The sequence below is a fragment of the Aythya fuligula genome, chromosome 28 (genome assembly GCF_009819795.1).
Source record: "Aythya fuligula isolate bAytFul2 chromosome 28, bAytFul2.pri, whole genome shotgun sequence".
Lineage (NCBI taxonomy): Eukaryota > Metazoa > Chordata > Aves > Anseriformes > Anatidae > Aythya > Aythya fuligula.
The window spans coordinates 1,829,382-1,849,501 of NC_045586.1; the positions used below are offsets into that span (position 1 = coordinate 1,829,382).

At 61.8% G+C, this 20,120-nt stretch overlaps 1 protein-coding gene across 5 annotated transcripts in view; it reads right to left on the reverse strand.

Annotated features, from left to right (window-relative positions):
- The window catches only part of MEF2D (myocyte enhancer factor 2D), a 56,799-nt gene extending 53,470 nt beyond the window's left edge, over positions 1 to 3,329 (reverse strand). For all 5 annotated transcript variants that reach the window (XM_032204650.1, XM_032204649.1, XM_032204651.1 and 2 more), the window contains exon 1: positions 3,238 to 3,329. The gene's annotated coding sequence lies outside the window, so the exon portion shown is untranslated. The remainder of the gene's footprint in view (positions 1 to 3,237) is intronic.
- Between the last annotated feature and the right edge of the window lie 16,791 nt (positions 3,330 to 20,120).

Genomic DNA, 20,120 nt, shown 5'->3' on the forward strand with positions numbered 1-20,120 from the left:
TTTTTCAAGCGCTGGGGAGCTACAGCAGGGAGACACCAGGAGCGAGGGCAGGAGAAAGGAGAAATTAAAGAGAAAAAAAAAAAAAACACCACAGGCAAACAGAAGTGGAGTGCGAGATGAAAAGCGACAGCTCGGCGAAGGTAGAGCTGCTGGCAGGCAGACGGCTAGATCCATCTTGAAAGCAAAAGCAAACTGCTGCTCAAACAAGGCAGAGGGAAAAGCTAGAGGTCTGCCGGCACTGCCTAAGCTCTGATCAAACAAAATGATTAACAAATTTCGGCTCTTTATTGAAAGCTTCTCTAATTAGAAGAAGAAGAAAAAAAAAAAAAAAAAGATGGAGGAGGAAAGGGGGGGGATAAATAAATAAAAAAAAACCCTTGAGAGGAGCGTCGGGTGGAAAAGCGGCGGCGCCTGGGACCGATCCTGCTCCTCGTCCCTGCTGCTGCGGGAGGGACGAGCGGCTCGGGGTGCGGGATCGTGGCTGAGGGTACGGGATCGTGGCCGAGGGTACGGGATCGTGGCTCTGCCTCATCCTCCCCGTTCCTCCCTGCCCCTGCTCTGACTCACCCCGGCTTGTCGCTACGGCCGCGGCCTTCCTGGGGGGAAGGACTGTCATCTGCAATCCGCTCACCTCCGAACTCCGGGGCAGCTCAGCCTCTAGGAAGCGCTAAAATAACCAGAATTAAAAAAAAAAAAAAAAGAAGAAAAGAGTCCCTGGCCCGAGGAGCTCGCCCTCCGAACAGATGGGACGGCTACGGGGCGAGGCACGGGGATATTTTTAGCTCTGGTTGCAGATGGGGAAGTCCGGCACGGCGAGGCTCAGCCAGCATCCACGCGGCAGCCCACGCCGCTGCCCCTGCCCTGGTGGGCTGAGCTGGGTGCGCACCCCCCCGGGCTCCCCCCCGGGATTTAACGGGGCGCCGCCAGCTCCGTTCCCAAACCCCGAGCGCCACGGCCACACCGCATGGCACCGATGATGGGATTTTGGGGGACGGGGATTTTGGGGGACAGGGGTGATGCCGGCGACGCGCGTCCCTCCTCTCCCGAAGCTGGGGGCAGCCGCGGAGAGCCGGCGGAGGCTGCTTGGAGAAAAACACCTCGAAAATCGCTGCCCCTCGCCGAGGCCCTGACACGTTTCGGGGTCGAAACGCAAAAGGGCCAGGCTGGGATGCCTGCGGCGGAGCTGGCACCGAGCTGTCCCCTTCGGCCAAAAAACCCCAACGGGCCCCAAACGAGGGCCGGGAACGTCGGCCTCGCCGTGCCGAGGAGCCGCAGCCTCTACCTGGCCTCCCGGGCGGCCGGGGCCACCGGGTCGCGCGTTGGACACTTTGGGCTTTGTTCTCCCGTGCACAAAGAGGCTTTTACACGGCCCTGGAAGCACGGAGGGACCTCGGAGTGGATGCGGTTTATGACCATATTTAGGCTCCTTGACGTCGCCAGAGTCGCGCTAAAGGGCCGGGGGGGATTGGAGAATCGGGGCCCCGCTCCTTTCGCTTGGAGCAACCGGGGGAAAAAAATAAAAATAAAATCCACCCCGGCACCGGCCGCGTCCCCACCCCGGCACCGAGCGCCCGCCGCGGCCAGCGCCGTGCGAGCAGGGAGGGGGCACTGGCCCCCCCCGGCCTGGCCCAGCACGGCCCCGTGGGGAAGCTGAGGGACTTCCCAAGGTGACCCCGTGACAAAGCCGGCGCTTCGTGGGGTCCCCAAGGTCCCCCCCAAGCCCCCCGCAGGACCGAGCGGGTGGGCAGGGAGGGGGACACGCGGGTGGCCCCGGGGTGGCTGGTGCCAAAAGGCAGCACCCGGCCGTGCCCAGACCCTCACAGCCAGGCCTTTCACCTCGACCCCGTTAAATCCCCTCTTACCCCTCCCCAACAGGACCCCCAACCCCCGTGCCACCAAAACCCCGAGCCCCCTGCCCGTTTTCGCCCCGACGGCGCCGTCCCCCGAGCAGCGGGGCCGCCAACCACCTGCTCCCGAGCCGGCACAAGTGCGGATGCCTCAGCCTGGCAAAGCCATGACAACTGCAGAATTTGAAGGGCACGGGGAGGAGGGAGGGAAAAAAAGGAAAAAGCCGCCAGGCCCTTCCAGAGGGCCGTGACCTTCAGGAGCCCGCCGCCAGCGCTCCCCCACCGCCCCCCGCCCGCAACCGGAGCGGTCCCGGGGGGGCCGCCGGAGCTGGTGCCGTCCCCCAAGTTTGGGGCTGTCGGCACCGAACCGGTCCGGGGATGGGGAGAAAATAGCGAGAATCGAGCTTACCTGCACCCAAAAAAGCGCTGCTCCTCGCTTTGGGGGGGGGGGACACACATGGGGGGGGGTCCCAGCCCGCGGGCACGGCCCCGTCCCCGTCCCCAGCGAGGTTTGGGGCTGGTGAGCCCGGGTCCAGCTCGGCCCTAAAAGCCCACGTGGGTGCCCTAAAAGCTCAGAGGTTTCGGAGGGGCAGGATCAGGCCCTCCCCAGGAAAAATGGGGGGGGGGGGAGAAGGGGGCAGGAGGCTCGCCCCGGGGGGATTTGCAGCAACCCGGCCGGGGGGCTGTGGGGGTGTCATCATGGGGGGGGACACAGGAGGGGACACCCCGATTTGTGGCCGGGGCTCCGGGATGGGGAAGGAAGCCGTGGGTGCGTACGGGGGGGGGGGGGGGGAGGGGGAAAATATTAAAAAAAATATAAAAATGAAAATAAAAAAAGGCGACGACAAAGCTTGGGGAGGGGGGGGGAAACGGCTGGGAAGGAGACGGCGGAGGGCGAGGAGGCCGAACGGCGGATGGAGGCCCCCCCGGCAGCGAGCGGGGGGCTTCGTGCCCCAAATCCCGAGCCCCACAAACGGCAGCGGCGGCGCTGGGCCCCCCCCCCAAAATGTGTCCCCCCCCCCCCCAAGGAACAAACAATCCCAGCTGTCAGCTCCGGGCCGGCAAGCGGCCAAGGCACGGGAGCTCCTCGACTCCATTTACCGCCGGCTCCTCCGAAAAGCTGCCCTTGCCACTCAAATCCCTGCAGCAGGGACCCCCCCATGGACCCCCCCTCAAAAAAAAAAAAACAAAAAAAACACAAAAAAAAACACCGCATCCCCCCTCAGCATCGCCCCCATCTCCCCGCTCCCCCCCAGCCCAAACATCGCGGCCCCGCATCAAGGGGATGGATGGGGGGGGGGTTAGGGTGGAAATAGGGTTTTGGGGGGCTGCCAGCTCGTGTCCCCCCCCCCTTTAAATAACGGGGCGAGCCCCCCCCGGCGCCTCTCACCTGGCCCCCCGCTGCTCAGCGCCACCTCTTCCCCTTCCTCCCTTCTGGCTCCCTCCTTCACCTCTGCACCATTTTGGTTTGTTTTGAAGCGGCGGAGGGGAGAGGGGGGGGGTGAACGGGGAGGGGGGGGGGGGGGGGGAGGAAGAGGAGGAGGAGGAGGAGGAGGATGGGGAGGGTGGTTATGGGGTGGGGGGGGGAAGGATGTGCTGCTTCTCCGCCCCCGCCGCCACGGCTCGGCTCTCGGCTCGGCTCCGCCGCCCATCCCCGCCGCCTCGGGGCTTGGGGGGGAAGGGGGAGGATTTTTTTTTTTGGGGGGGGGGGGGTTTAAGGGGTCTTTTGGGGGGGTTTAAGGGGTTTTGGGGGGGTTTAGGGGGGTTTGAGGGGGTTGAAATGGGGTTGGGGGGGAAAGGGGAGTGGGGGGGGAGGGAGGAGGTAGGGGAGGGGGGGTAGGGAGGTTGGGGGGTGGTTAGGGGGATTTGGGGGGGTTAGGGGGAACTGGGGGGGTCTAAGGGATTGGGGGGATCTTGGGGATTGGGGGGGGGTTATGGGGATGGAGGGGGTTAGGGGGAATTGGGGGTCTAGGGGATTGGAGGGGTTTTATCGGGGTGGGGGGTTTAGGGGGGCTTTGGGGGGTTTTAGGGGGACTGGGGGGGGTTACGGGGGTTGGGGTGGGTTTATGGGGGTTGAGGGGGTGTTAAGGGAATTGGGGGGGCTTAGGGGAACTGAGGGGGGTTAGGGAGGGTTTAGGGAGACTGGAGGGGGTTAGGGGAACTGGGGGGGTTTGGGGAACTGGGGGGGTAGGGGGATGGGGAAGTTTAGGGGTATTGGGGGGGGTTTAGGGGGTTGGGGGGTTTTAAGGGGGTAGGGGGGCTTTAGGGGGACTGGGAGGGTGCTGCCAACTCCCCCCCCAGCCTCCAGCTGCTCGGCACGGGGCCGCCTTTCTCGGAAGTAACGCCAAAAAAAAACCCCCGGCGGAGCCGTTTCAAAAAAAAAAAAAAAAAAAAGAAAAAAAAAAAAAAAAAACGCCTATTTGAAAAAAAAAAAAAAAAAAGGTCAGAAAAGTAAAACGGAACGGCCGCGGGACCCTACCTCGAGTCCACGGAGCGGAGCGGGGGCCTGGCGGAGCCGCCTCCCGGGGCTGCGGCGCTGCCGGCGGGGAGCGACCATGGCCGGGGCCCGGCCCAGCCCCGGCGGCGGGGCGGGGCGGGAGCAAATGGCCGCGGCCGGGGAAGGAGCCGCAGGCCCCGGCCTGGGCCCGGCCCCGCTTCGCTCCCCTCGCGGGGGTCCCCCCCGCAGCCCCGACCCCTTCATGGGGGGGGGGAAATTAGGGAGAGGGGGGTGGTTCTGGGCTCTTCCCGGGGGGTGCTGTTGCCCCGCGGCTCGGTTGCCAGTGGGGGGGTTTGGGGTTGTGGGGAGAGGGAGGGGTGTTGTGGGGGGGGGTAATAAAGGAATAAATTGCAAATAAATGTTGAATTGGATTAAAAATGGGAGGTAAGGGGGGGAGTGGGCACTTGGAGGGGCTCGGTTTGGGGTCCGGCACCTCTGTGGGTGCTGGGGGGGGCACTCGGAGGGGCTCGGTTCAGCCCCCAGCCCCATCGTAATATCTCTACCCTAAAGGCCAAGGAGCATTTTTGAGCACATTTTTAAACTTCTGAAGGGTATGTCATCAGAACTGGTCCCAAAACGAAATGCTTGTTGGAAGCTGAAGGATTTGAACGGAGATCGTGCGAAAATTGAGGGGAGTTACGGGTTGGAAATGAGGAGGCATTGCTGCTCAGGCATTGCCCAGGGACATGGTGGGGTCACCGTCCCTGGGGGTGTTGGACATGGTGCTTGGGGACATGGCTCAGGGGTGACATCGGTGGTAGGGGGTGGTTGGTCCAGATGAGCTTGGAGGGCTTCTCCAACCCTAATGACGCTGGGATTCTGTGGAAATAGAAACGGAGCTGCCATGGGACTTTGCTCATCCCAGAGGAAGCAGGCTTGTGCTGGGGGTCAGCAGCTCCTTGGGAAATGTTTTATGGTCCCCCAACCAGCTGCCAACGCGTGGCCCTGCACTGGGCAAACCCAGCCATTAATTAGCAAGTTAATAACCCGAGGAAGCTGCCGACCTCTAATCTTTGCTCAGGCACCGAGCAGCACATCAGGGCCTTGCTCCGTGCCATCCCCATGGCCGACAAGAAGCTTTACGCTGCCTTAATTTGGGACTAACTAATCAAAGACTCAAAAATCTCCGCCAAGGTGACGGGTACGAGCACCCGTGCCGTCCCCACCCCTCTGGCTCAGTGACACAGTTCCCTGCTGGCTCCTTCCCACATCACCACACACATTTCCAGTGGACTTTTCTCTGTGTTTGGCTTTTTGGGGCTGTTTGTTGTCAGTGAGTTATTTTATTATATTTATTGTTAGAAATAGCGCTATTTTTAGCACCCTGTTGGATTAGATAGAGATGGGATTAGTCATCCCACCAAGAGCTGTTTGCAGCCTTTCCTCAAGGATTCTCTGGGGTTTGTTTTCCAATCAACCGAGATCGCGTATCCAAAGAAATAAAAAATAAAAATAGTCATAATAATGTGCACCAGCCGAGCTCCGGTGCCGCTCCATGAGATACTGGTGGAAACGCGGGAAGCATCCAGCCCAGGATATTTATGAGACGAAGACAAGAACAGTACTATGAACCTCAAAGTATTTTGGAAAGTCGGTTCGGGCTGCGTTTTTTTTTTCTCTTGGGAACCGAATGCTGAGTAACTCCCTTCCCACACCAGGCTGATCGTTTCGTACAGCTGGTACGCAGCCTCTTGACAGTGGAAATTGCTTTCCCTTGCCCTATGCCAGCGGGTAGGAGGGAGGAGGACTCCCGGGTCTGCAAAGATACGCAGCCACCTACACCCTCTGCAAGTCAGGCTATTAAAAAAAAAAAAGAAGAAACACCCCAAAATCCTGAAGCGTGAAAAATGTTCACTCCTTTCACGCACCGCCCGCAGCTTCTGCTGGTGGCTGCGTGGCACGGAAAGGCAGTGGGACCAGCGGACGCACGGCTGCCCAGCACTGGCACCCATGGGTGGCTCCGCCAGGGCTGCACAGGGACCTGTCCCCATGTCCTTGCCCCCAGCACCCCGCTCACTCGTCCCGGTCTTGCTCCAGAGGTTGCTACCAGGATGGAGATGAGTAAACCAGGATCCTTCTCATTCCCCATGGGACTGGTGCTGTTTTGGGGCCAGCAAAACCCCACTGGCACCGGGATGCAGTGCATGGGGGACGTTCACTTGCACCAGGACTGCACCAGCCCAGGGCAAATCCAGCACCCACCCAGTGGGCCAAGAGGCCAACACCACTGGTCCCGTGCTGTGGAGGAGCTGTGGGATCTCTGCTCCCTTGGCTGCAGCTCTCGATATCTCCTTGCCTCCATTTCAGCCTCCTCTAGACCAAGCAGGAGCAGAGCTCCCATGGCGGTTTTGGGGACGCTGCTTGGGTGGTTACAAAACGTGGTGGTTACACGGGTGGACACGGTGGGAAACCCAAATCTGCGGCTGCGCAGACGTGCCACCGCCAGCTCGACCCCATTAACACCAGAGCCCTCAGGATGCTACAGATCCTAAAAGAAAGGAAGATCCTAAAAAAAGGTGGGACGCTGGCATCCCACCAACCCCATAGCTCAGGACAGAGGGGCGTGGGTGGCATTTTGGAGACACAAACACCATCCCTGGGGGCACCAACACCATCCCCGGGGGGGCACATCCAGCCCCGTTCCCTGCAGCGCCCTCTCTCCCAGTGCCCACCCCACAGCTTGGCAGGGTGAGGGTGGCACACGTGCGGTGACAACGGGTTGGGGACACACGGGCAGGGAGGAAGCATCACCTTCACGTGCCCCCCCCCCAGCAGGGGTGCACCCGAGCCGATTATTTGCCCCAGCAGCCAAGGGTGGCCACGTTTGCCGGAGAGGGGTCCTTGGAAAGGGGTGGGGGGGGGACAGCGCACAAAGGGATGCTCTAGGGAGCTGGGGGGCCCTGCTTGGCTGGTGCTGGGGGCCTCCTGCCCAGGCCCCCAGCCCACCCCGCTCCCTCCCTCCCTCCCTGCCCCCCCCCTTTCCTCTCCCAGGCTAAATTCTCCCACAGCCTCCATTGACGTCCTGCCTGCGTCACCGTCTCCAGCACAACCAGACAGCACGTGGGAGAGGCAGGTTTAAAGCGGCAGGGCCACGCCACGGCTCCAGCTGCGCGCCCCGGCAGCGGGGTGCCCCGCAAGGGGGGGTCACCCCCCAAAACCCCTCTGCGCCCCACATCTCCCTCCCAACTCCCCCCGGTACCCCGCAGCCCTACTGGGAGGGGGTTCCCCAGGGCAAAGCGCACGGCACAGGGCAAGAGGAGGCTGCTGTCCCCCGCAGCAAGGCTCGCACGGGAGCGTGTAAACATTTTGCTTCCAGGTCTGCGCCCGCATCCCCTCCCCGCCGCTCTCCAAACCGAGCCCCGAGCGGGGGCCAGGAGCGCAGGAGGCCGGTTTGTGCTCCAAGTGCAAGCTCGCAGCCCTGGCTCCAAAACCCGGAGCCAGACTCTTGGTGGTTTTGATTTTTTTTTTTTTTTAATTTTTTTTTTCCCCTCCCCGCTTGGCCCCGGGCCAGTCCTTTTGCCTTTCTACATCTGCGCTTCGCATGTGCTGAACCCAAGGTGCGGCTCGGCTGGGTCCCAAGGGCTGCACGCCCCCAGGGATCGGGGTGGGGGGGTCACGAGCGGGGAGCTTTGCGAGGGGTGGGACGCAGGGTGCCGTGCGGGGACTCGGCCCCGGGTTGCAAGAAGCTTTTTGAGGTCTCGTGTGCTCGCCCCAAGGCCCACTCACCGTTTCTGCCCCGGGATATTGTCTTACACCGAAGGACGTCGGCTCACCCGTGACTCAGGGCTTCGGGCTGGGTGGGAGCGCAGCCCCCCAGCCCTCCCCAGCCCCGCTTCCTCTCCGTGTCAGCCCTACAACCCCGGGTCTATTTTTGGCTCTTCCCTTCTATTTATTGCACCAAATCCGCGTGCGGTTGGAGAACGCCGCGGTGTTTGCTTTATGATTGCTTCCTTCCCAGCCGTAACCTTTTGCCTTCAAACGGGATTCGCCCGGCTCCTCAGCCCACGGGAGCTGGAGCGGGCGCTGCGTGCCCAGCTGCCCTCTCCCGGCACGGCGGCCGCGTGCCACCGGCGTTGGGACACAGATCCTTGGCTCAGCCCCAGTTTTTGGTGCAAAGCCGCCCCCCTGCGCTGCCCTCCCTGCACCTCCGGCTGCTTTTGGCTCCCCAGGGCACAAACTCACCCCCAATGCATCACCCACCCCTCCATGAGGACCCGAGCCCCTGCTTGCAGCCAGAGCTGCTCGGTGCTTTGGTTTCAGGCGCAGACGGGTGGGGGAGTGGGAACCACCGCGGCGAGCCCTCAAACGGGAGCCACCAGCAGAGAAAAAGCGACAAAACCAGCGAGCTGCTGAAGGCAGCCACCCTCAGCGTCCCACAGACCGTCTGCGGCCGCCAGAGGAGCTGAGTCAGGGCCCCCAGTGCTCTGCCCACAAGTGGCCCCCAGGGGACACCACCAAGGGGGACAGAAGCGAGGCCACCCCCATCCCAGGGCTGGCCCCAGCCACGTCCCCAGGCCCCTTTCCAGGACACGCAGAGGGTACATGTGGGGTGCACCCTGTGCCAGCCCCCCGTTTGCAGCACCCAAGGGCTGCTGCAGGCACCAAACCCCCCTGGGGCGAGCTCAGCCCCGGTGGGGCTGCTCCAGAGGTTTCTACCCCGGATTAGAGCAGTGCTGGGGGCAGATCCTGCAGGCACAGCGAGATCCAGCGCCCGCTGCTGCGGGATTTCTTGGCACGAGGCCTCTTTTAGCACCCCCGAGGGTTAAGCCCAGCACGCAGCTTATCAGCTAAACAGGGCTGCGAAAACGGCTATCTCGGAACCAAAACCACGGGGCGCCTTTGCAAATTCCCGTTAGCTGGATCTCTTCTCTCCTTGTCCCTTCCCAGGCACGAAATCGCAGCTCTGCTCTCCTTTTTTCTGGCGCGCGGAGCGAGGGAAGCAGCCGGCAGAGGACGGCCCCAGCAGGCTCCCCGAGCAAGAGCGCAGCCTTGGTGTGTGTGGGAGTAGCTGCTGATCGGGAGCAGCCCAATTTCAAGGAACTCCCCGAAGTTGCATGCCTTCATGCCTTGCTGAATCAGAGCTCGAGACGCAGAGCGGCTCCGCAGCCTGCAGAAAAGCCGGGCTCAGAGTCAGGCCCTTGGCTTTCCGCACCCAGGACACCCTGGCTGCACCCGGCGGTCTCCACACCCCCTGCTACGAGACCCAGACCCTCCCCGGAGCCTGCAATTCCTGCCTGCACGCCTGGCCCTAATGACAGGGCCCGGCTCCTTCCCATCACCCAGCCAGTCCAACCAGCGCGAGCTCCCCTGGGTGAGGTCCTTATCACCCACAGCTCCAAGCAGCCTCCCGGCCCCGCTCCTGCACCGCACTGGGGGGCACAGAGGGACCTGGGAGCCCCCCACCGCCCTGCTTTGCCTCCATTTCTCACAAAAAGATGGGGGCAAGAGGCCAGAATCAGGACGAGCCCCCCCCCGCCCGCCTGCCCTTGCTGCTGCTCACTTGATCCCATCGCCTCCTCCCCGCGTAATCCCCGCTCGCCTCCCGGTGCCCTGGGCTCCGCGCTAATGCCGAGGGCTGGCCGGCAGCCACCCGGCGCCTCTCCCGGTTACACAACGCGGCACCGAGCCGCTCACGGCCACAGGATGCCAGGGAGATCCTCGAGGCCACGGCCCTGGGGTACCCTCATCCTGCCCCGGTGCTGCGTCCCTTCCTGCTCCCTTTCCCCGCTCGCTCTCGCCAGGCGTCCCAGCGCCCCGTTCCCAAAGGCCTCGCAGGGTGCCCGGCACAGCGACGCTCCCCCCCAGCTCCTTCTGCCCAAGGAATTAATTTTGCTCTCTGAACGGCCGTGTCACATCACCCACTGCTCACCCTGCCCTGCCTGGGTGCTCCCTCTCATCCTTCACCCCCATTTTTTGGGACCCAGCCACGTCCCAGGCTGCAGGGACCCCCGATTCAGCCACCCGGTGGCTGAAACCGAGCCCCAGTTTGCTCCTTCCATCCCAGTTTGCTCCTTGCAAGGGGACGGATGAACACAAGCCCTCCCTGGAGGGACAGTGTGGCACCCCAAGGAGCCAAGTCCCCAGCCCCATGCCTCCCCCCAGCCCTCTCCCTGCAAGCAGAGGCTGGAGCAGAGCATCACCTCCCCGCCACGCGCTTATCTGCTCCACCGCAGACCTGCTCGCCTGCTGGGGAGCTTTGAAGATAAGCAAGGGCTCGGGAGAGCAGGGATTGAAGGCTCAGGCTGCCACGCCGGGGGCTGCTATTCCCAGCCAGACGTGACTGTGGGCCGGGTGGCCGGGCCACCAGCTTCTTTTGGGGACCACCTGCGGGTGACCAAGTGGAGAAGCCTTGGAGCTGGGATGGGTGCCCAAACGCGCGCCCCTTCCTCGCCGCAGCGTGGGGACCCCCAGCCATGCCCTTCCCAGCCCCAGCACGACACAAGAAGTGCTGTTGGAGCCTCTTTTGCAGAAGAAGACTCCCCAAAGCCCCGGTGCCCCACGGGGTACCCGGCTCCCCACTGGCACGGTCCCCGCTCCCATCGAGCCACCACGAGGGGCCGGCGCCGGGGGGGAGGTTAGGACAGCGAGGACATTTCGTTCCCTGCTCTCCCCTTAAATTATCCTGCCACATATAGTAGAGCTCAGCACTATTTTTAGGCTTTGCTTGTTTAATTATTGAGAAAGGGTTTGAAGGAGCTCTCGAAGATGAGACGAGCACCCGCGGGTGCTCACCAAATTTCCTCTTCCCACTGCTGCCGGCGGGGTTTGCTCAGCCCCGATGCCCGCGATGGGCACCGGGTGCTGACCTCCAGAGCAGAGCCCGACACACACGGCACACACCACGCACCCCCTGCATTGTCCCACAGCATCTCCACCTGCTCAGGGACCCTCGCAAGGCTCCCCAGGCACAACACAAACCCTCCAAACCCTCTCACTCCCCATTTTGGCACCGGGAAGCCCCGGGGCCAAGCCAGCACAACCCCACTGCTGGCTTCCACCAGCTACGGATGCAGCCCTGCAACTCCCCCTTTTTATTTTTAACCAAAACGGCGCTTTCCTTGCTGAAAAGCGACCTTATTCTCAGCTCACCCAGTGCAATCTCAACGGCAGGAGATTATTATTTTTTATTTTTTTTTTTAAAAAAAGCGGTTCCTTTCATGTTTCCACTTACAAAAAGCCAAAGAGAGGCCGGCCTTTCTTGGAGATGAAAGTGCTGTGGTCAACTGGAAGGCTGCGGAGACTTCAGCCAAAATAACCCTTAATGAAATAAGAGGCAGGCACACGACGGGCAACCACCGGCACGGGTTGGTAGCCCCGGCTCAGCAGCACCTCCGCAGACCTGGCCACGAACCCAGGGCTTCAAGGAAAGCCCCGATTTACCCCAGCTGCTGGCAGTAACCCCACCAGCCGAGGGCACAGGGTGCCATGGTGGGTTTGGTGATGCTGCCCGTGGTTTTTCCCTAAGGAAAGGGGAAATAAATCCCAAGAAATCACCCCGTATTCGGGCTGCTCGCCCTCAGCCGTGCCGGGTGCGACGACAGCGGTGTCACCACCACGGACAGCGAGGTGCTACAGGTGGCGTGCAAATGCCTACAGGGGATGAGAAATGCTGCTAATCCCCCCGGGGAAGGGCGCTGGGGTGACCCCGGCTCCGTGCCCTCCGATCGAGCACCAAACCCGACCTCACCACGGGGCCACCGGGTGCCACCAGTGGGTGCCACCACCAGGATGCTCCGAACCCCACGGGCACCCCGGGGGCCGGAGGCGGGGAGGGGGGGGCTCGGTGGCACCTCGGGTTGTCAGCCCCTGCTCCTTAACACCCTGACAAGCTTCTAACTCTTTCATTTGTTACACCGTGAACCTTTTTAAATTAATGAACATAAGGTTGTCACGGTTGCTGTGGCGACGACACGTTGCCGGAGCAACGGCAGCGATGCAGAGCCTGCCGAGTGTAATCAGGGGTCAGGCTAACGAGGGAGCCGGGATGCTGGGGGGGGGGGGAGGGTTTGCAGCAAGGGGCAGCGAGCCCCCGGCCCCAAAAACCAGCACCAACAAGTGGAAAAAAAAACAGCATCGCCCTGCTCCCCCCAGCCCCGGGGAGCAAAATCTGCCCCGGTGCCCTTGCTGCCTGCGCGCCCCGAGGATGCGCACGCTCCCCGTGAGCCTGATCCTGCCAATGGGGAGGATCAGCCAAGGAGCCAGGCATTTTGCTGCCCCAGCTCATCCTTTTTGTGCCCCCCCCCGCCGTGGGGCTTAGGGGGCTCCAGGCATCACCAGCTGGGGAGCAGAGCGGGGGCGAGCAGGACCAAGGGCAGCCGGGGACCAAAACGGGGCCAACCAGGGACCGAGCACGGACCAAAAATCACTGATATTAGGAGCAGGAAAAGTCTTTTTGCAAGATCTCGAGGCCAAGCAGCGGGGTAAATCCTGAGCTGCTGGGGCCCAGGACGTCCCCCAGCGTCCCCTCCCCGGTGCAGGGTGCGGTGACAGCCTTGGGGCTGACGTCTCCCCGAGACCAAAACCCGAGGGTGTGAGCGGGAGAAAAATGGGGTGGGGAGGCGAGTTTCGGGGCTGGGGATTCCTCGGCCTGCAGGGGGGTGTGGGTTTACCCCCAGGGCAGGAGCACGGCGCCGTCCCCGAGCTCCCTGCAGCGGTGCGGGGCTGCAGATGGGGTTTTTCTCCCTCATTTCTTTCGGGGGGGATCCGACCCCACTCATCCATGCCCAGGCACCGCTGCGAGCCCTGCAGAAGGGAAAACGGGTGGTGGGGATGAGCTGTGAACACCCACTCCCTTTCCAGCCCTGGCGAGGCACAACGCAAAAGCGCATCCCCTCCAAAAAATAGATAGCAGGAGCTTCTCCAAAAGCAGCTCAACCCCATTTTATTATCTCCCTGCGCTGCGGGAAGGGCTCTCGTGTTGGGGGGGGGCATCGAGGGGCCCCCCCTGCCCTGCCTGCAGTGCAACAAGGCGGCCGAGGACACGGCGCGTCCCCGAGCCCAACTCTTTGTGCTGAGGTTTCATAAGCGCACACGTGCGCGGGTGCCGGAGCGCGGCTGAGCTCGCAGAACCCTTCCAGCAACGCCGCCTGTCAGGGAAGCATCTAAATATTTCTACTTCCCCCCCAAAATACATTTTTCATCGGAATCGGGAAGGGAGAAGACCAAAATCCACATTCAGGCTTGAACAAAAGAAGCCTTTTGTAATGGGAAGGAGGACGGGACCCCCAAAGGACCCCCATGGGACCCCCCAAGGGACCGAGCCGTGCGCTTTCCCTGGGGTTTGCTGGCTTGCAGTGTGCTGTGCCGCCCCGTTCCCATCCTCCTGATGGGAGGAGAAGCACGTCGGGCCCCGGGGGAGAGATTTGCCCGGCCGCCTGCTGGGCTCACTGCTGAACCCGGGGCCGGAGCGGAGCCTGGCTCTGCTCGCGTCCCAGATAACGCTGTCACCCCGCAGAAAGCAGGCTCGCCCCGGCAATCTCAGCAGCGAGGCCAAAGGGTGAAGGAGATAGGGCACAGCTCCCCTCCCGCTGCTAAAAGCAGGGCTGCGGCGCCTGGGGGGGGGGGACACGAGCGGTCCCCAGCCGTCCCCAGCCTTGCTCTGCTCTCCATCACTCGCTGGGAGCTCGGGCAGAGCCTCACAAGTGCAAATCAGGGGAAAACCACCAGGAGTAAAAGCCTGTTTGGGATTGCAAGGGTGCTGGGGGTGTTTTCCAGCACAATGGGGTGGCTCCTGGTGGGGAGATGCAGGCAGCAGGCTCTGGGCCCAAAATTTGACAAATTTGACCCGGCAGCCAAGCCGCAGCTTCCCGTTCAGCAGCAGCATCGTGCGCCCGGGTGATGCTGTGTCCCCTTCCCCGCTTTCCTTTCCTTGCCTGCGTGCACAAAAAGGTGAGGAAGGACAAAAAGCACAAGGAGCCTGGCCTTCCCAGCTCCTCGGGTCCCCCCAGGCACAGCTCATCCCCATCCAAAAGCCCCCACCAAGCTCCCCCCTCTAAAGCCAGGGCAGAGAACTTGCTCTCTCCCAACCCCAATCTCCTCCAGCATCTCTTTTCTTCCTGCCCAGCGTTGATTTCCCTCACCTAATTGCCTGGAAAGCTCTTCTCCCTTCCTCTAATCAGTCTGGAGCAGACTTTCTCTAGATAATTGTGCCGAGACCTGATCACCCTTCTCATCTCCATCTCTCCAACACTCCCATTTCTTCACTAAACTCATCTGCCGAAGCTGTGCTCCTTGGTCTAATTATTTCAAGGCTCTGCTGAGTTATTTAATTGCTTGCTCTTCTGGCGCCCGTATCTGAAGGCTCCCAGAGCAGCTGGGACGGGACTTGGGGCCGTTCCCAGAGACCGAACCTGCTCCAGGTGTGGCGAGCCCAGAGCAGAGCCTGGCTGAAAAAACACCTCTGAAGGGCGACTGCAGGACACGGCGAGAGGAGCAGAGCCCCAGGAGGTTTCACTGAACCCCACGGGACCATCCCCGGGGCTCACACAACCATCCCCAAGCTCCTTTTGGGGCCAGGCTGCGATGTACCCACCCCAGCATCAGCCTGGAAGAGCCCATCAGGGGCAGCAGCCCCCCCGATGCCCCGTGTCCGAGGTCCCTGCAGCCCCCCGAGGGCGCAGCCGGGGCCGTTCCCCTCTTTTCCCCTTCTCCCCAGGCCCAGCAGCTCCGCTATCACCCAGCCTCGTCCTCTCCCCCAGGTTAATTGATCCACTGTTTTGTTTTCTTATCAAATCGCTCTCAGCCTCGGATGCTCCTCTAATCAATTCTCAGCCCTATCTGTCCCAAGAGCCACCGGAGACCTTTCTCCGCAGACACCACCGTATCTAATCGCCGGGGGACTTTACCTAATTGGTGTAAAACCTGATTTCTTTCCCTAATCGCTCTGAGGCCCTGATTCACTTATCTAATCGCTCCAAAGCCCGGGCCTTGTACACCTCTCCGGAGCTCCAGCATATCCTCTCGGATCGGTTTTTTACCCCCGCAGGTGGCTTGGCTCTCTTGACTCCCTAATCCCCGGGCTGCTTGATCTCTTTAACTAATCCGGCCAAGATTTGGCACCCGCGCTCGGCTGCTCCCCTAACCCAGTGGCGGCAGGGCTCAGCCTCCCTCCCCGCCTTGTGGCACCAGATCTGGGCACAAACCCGTTGATTTTTGATTTTTTTTGCCAGGCGGTGCCACCCTCGGACCCGGCACAGCTCGCCAAGGCCCTCGCTTCCCTCCCGGTGAGTCACGTCCGCTGACTCAGGCCAGAGAAGTTGACAGCCCCAAAAAACATCCACGAGCACCAGCCTGGAAGGAGCCCGGGGCTGGGGCTGCAGGGGAGATTCCCCCCCAAGGAATTTCACAACCGGAGAGCGAGCCCACCCCGTGCGCCAGCCAGAAGCGATGCCCAGATCCTGCCCCCGCTCCCACCAACCCTCCCCTCGCTCCCCCAACCTCGTGCCCACCGCTCCCCATCCCCACCCCGCAGCATTCCCAGCCCCAGGACTCGTCCTTTGCCCCTGCACCTCAAAACCTCCCCTGCCCGCAGCTGGTGGGGACGGCCCCAAGGCTGCCCTGGCTCAGGGGCACCAAGTGGCTCCTGCCCCACGCTCCTGTCCCTGCTCAGCCCCACGCGGGGAGGTTTTGGGGTGCAGAGCACAAGCCCTCCATCCCGGTGCTGTGTTATCCCCCCCAGGTACCACTGAAGCCCCCTGGCCCTGTGGTGCAGTGAGAGGCACTCGGGTACCGGCCCGTCCTGGGTCCCTGCCCTCTGCGGGCCTGGGATCACGTTCCCAGAGCGGAGCAGTGGGAATTTCATGCCTTTATTTGCAATCCAGCGCTGACCCCGAGGCCGGGAGGAGAATGAGTCAGCTTCCAGCACAGAGCAGGATTCCTCCTCAGGCCGGAGCTGCTGCTCTGCTTTCAGTTCAGACCGGCACCGTTTGGCGAGGCGGCAATTAAATCAGATAATTAAATTGGCACCCCTCACCAGCGACAGGCTGCAGCCTTTCCACGCTCACACTTCCCGTGTGAAGCTCGAATCGAAAGCTATGGAGCCCCCGGACCTGCCCCCAGCCCACCACCTGCAGGAGCACCCAGCAAAGCGCCCGGCTCGGGGACTGCGCCCGCTTCCCCAAAAGAGTTAACGCCGCGCACCTCCAGGCTCTGGAGCCTCTCCAGGAGCTGCTCCTGGCCCCTAGGGGTGAAGCCTTCACCCACCCCCTGACTGCTCTGCCCGGGGGATGCCGCAGGGCTCCGCTGCTCAGGCTCTGACAGATGTCAGCGCTGGCACAGCTCCGGAGGCAGCCGGGAGCGCCGCCACCCTCCTGCGCCCGTTCCTGGGTCACCGCAGCCCTCGGGGGTGGCCGCCACCTTCACCCGCAAGGCGGAGGGAGAGGAAGGTGCCTGGAGGTAGGAAACGGCACAAACCAGGCTGCGTTTGGCCCCAGGGGGCTGGTTTTGGAGCTGAGCGGGTCCGGGCGCACCCGCACGTGGCACTGCCCCAAGCCCCGGCCTGCTGGGCGCAGTGCTGGGCCCCAACCCATCCATCCCTGCAATGCAGCGCCTTTGCTCCGTGTTTTTTTTTTTAGGGGCATGAGCCCAAATACAGCCCGGGGAGCATCCTCTCCTCAGGGATGAGGATAACCAGGCAGGCCCAGGAGCTGCTTTCCCCTGGTTTGTGCCAGAGCTGGCTCCCTCTCGGAGAAAACCGGGGCCAAGAGCAAGAACCCATCTCAGAAGGGCACCAGCAGAGCTGGACACATGGGATAGTCCCCAAAAAATCCAATCCCAAAGCCCTCATCCCCACCAGGGCTGCTTCACCCTACGAAAGCCCAGCTCCCTGCGGCAGGGCGCTGGTACCCGCGATGCTCCAGCCTGGCACGTCTCCCCGGGGTTGCCAAAGCAACGGCAGAAACACAACAAACAGCAACAACGCGCAGCAGACAGTCGGCAAACATTCCCCTCTTATTTTCTCCCCGGTTCGGTTTGTGCTTTTTCCCCCTCTCCCACGAGGAAGCTGCTGCTGCCATCGGAAGGGAACAACAAGATGATTCTGCGGCGCACCAAGCCCGCGCCATCCCAGCGGGAGCCGCGCTGCAAAACCCCAGCGCCTCCTGGAGAGGAGCCCGGCAAAGCCCCGAGCCCGAGGAGCTGCTCACCTCCCTCCCAGGCAGGATCCTCACGTGCCGAGCAATCGGGGCCGTGCCAGGCTGAATCCCACCTCCGGGGTGGCTGCAGAATTTTTTGGGGATGTCCGGAGCTCAGAGGCAGTCGCGGCGCTCTCCTGGGATGTCCAAACCTTGAGCCAGCAGCGGGGTTTTTGGGGACCCAGGGCTCAGCCCCCTTTTGGATAGGACGGGGAGCGTGCGAGCATCCTCGAGGCTGGAGCTGAAGGACGGGGACGCAGCAGGACAAACCCACGGAGGGGCCTCAGGTGCGCCAAGAGCCCGGGCTCAGCAGGGCAGAGCCACAGCCCGAGCCCCGTGGCCGCGTTAGGGGGATTAGCGGGCGCAGCGCGGGCTTTCCGAGCAGGATTAGTGCTGCTGGCACGTGATGCGGGTGCGAGCCCACGCTCCTCAGGAGCACTGCCCTCAAACCAACCTGCCCAACACCCAACCCCTGCTCTGATGGGGTCGAGGCTCTCGGCAGCACCTTTCCAATCCTCGTTCAACAACTTCTCAGCTTTTTAGGCTTGTAAACCCTCAGCGAGAAGCCGGCCCCTGCGCCTCCCTGCTTTTTAACCTCCCCAAATCCAGGCTCAGCTGGGGAAGCCCTGCCCCTGGCAGCCCCACGGAGGGTTTGGTGTCACCTGTGCCCACTGATGGCGTGCAGCAGCTGCCACCAAGCTCCTGCAAACGCGTCCCAGGGGCTGCAGGGCTGAGCCCCGGTGCCCAGAGAGGCAGCCGTTAGGTCTGAGATGGCAAATACACGTCCCATTCTCGCTCTCAGATGCCCATATACAAATGTATGGACACATTCACACCCCCAGGAGCCCTTTCTCCTCTTTTTCTGAAGCCCACCCAGCTCTCGGATCACTTACAAAGGTAATTACAGAGGCAATTAACGAGCAGGGCAATGCACAAGAGCACAAACCTGGCACCTGAAGGCTGGGAGAGTGGTGAGGGGACTGAGGGGGCTGCGTGAAACGGGGCCCTGCAGAGCCCCAGCGTTTCCCTCCATCCCCATCCCCAAATTTACACCCTCCAGAAGGAATTTGGCAGCGGGGGGGTGCAGGGGATGATTTCCCCCTGCGTTGGCCACCCCCAGCGCACGCAGACACCGTGCGGCACCCACCACCTTGCGCCCCACGCATGTCCAAACCCACGCGTGTCACAACCCCTCCGGCCACAAACCGAGCCGGGAGCGCTCCCCAGCCTTTGGGGGACCCGAATCCAGGAGGAGAAGACCCGGGGGGGGGGTCCCAGCGCCCCCAACCCGGGCTGTGCTCGAGCCCCTCGGTGCTGCGCAGCGCCTGCAGCCGCTTCCCCGCAGCCGCGCTGCCACCTGGCGGAGCCACCGTGGGAAGCCGCGGCCAGGAGAGCCCCTTGCGACCCTCAAAAAGAACGGGGACATCGAGCGAGACCCCCCGCGACCCCAGAAACCCCCCCCCAGCCCGCCCCAAGGTGGGCGCTGCGGGAATTTTTGGGCACAGGTTTCCACGTCGCGCTCCGTCCCCAAAAGCGCTCCATCCACGGCAAGCGCTGCGGCAGGAGCAAAGGCAGCAGCTCCTCTATCAGAGGAGGAAAAAGGTGGAAAAAAGAAAAAAAAAAAAAAACACACAAAAAACACAAAAATCTTGTCCCCAGCCCTTCTTGTCCCCCCCCAGGGGAGCAGCACCCAAGGGGTTAACGCAGCCCGGTCCTATTTTAAAACTGGAAGAGCGCTGCAGCTTGATCCCGATTCATTCCTTCAGAGATATAATCATAGTCTTTATGAGATGTAATCATAGTATTTATTTAAGAATTAAGCTTGTCTGAAAGTGGCCTAAATTCCCCCTGCAAGAGCTGAGTCGGTGCCTCAGCAGCTGACTCAGCACCGCGCTGAGGGAGCCAGGACCCAGCTCCCAGGGGAGGATGCTCAGGGTGGGGGGCCGGGGAGGAAGAGGAGGAAGGAGCCAGAGCAGTTTTTCTTTTATTATACATCTTTATTTAAAGTAAATTAGCAAAGGCAGAGGAGGGGTAAAACGGTTTCGGCTTTTACCGGAGAAAGGAAATCCATAAAAACCTCACAGACAAGACAAAACGTAAAAACCTTCTGAAGACAAGACAGACAGACTACGTTGGGGTACTGCTGAGCCCAGGCAAGGGCTCATCCTCATTTCAGGAGCTGAAGTAGCAACGGGGACAGCCTCAGGTCCTAAAAAATGCTCCCAAGGGTGCCTGGGACCAGTACCAGCTCCTTCCAGATCCCTGAAATGGGGCAGGAGCTCCTGGAGAAAGTGCTTTAAGAGCAGCCGTGGCAGTCTTAGAAGGAGCGATCCCACTCCACCCCCCTCAGTTAGAGAGCAGGCACTGAAATTCAGCTAAAAAGGAGGAAAAAATCAAAAGGAGATCACCTATTGCACTTGATTTACTAGCGAACAGCGCAGGGGCGTCCGCAGGAGCCGTTATTGCCTCTGTATTATAGGGAGTGTGCAGAGAGGGAGGTGAGCCTCATTCTGACCTTCCCCATCTTTAAATAGTGAAAGAAACAAAATTAGAAAACCTTGATTGCATCACTAAAAACGTGCCTAGTGTCCTGAGCTCCGTAGTGTCCTCAAGCAGCCAGCCGTTAGCGATACAGGCACTGAACGG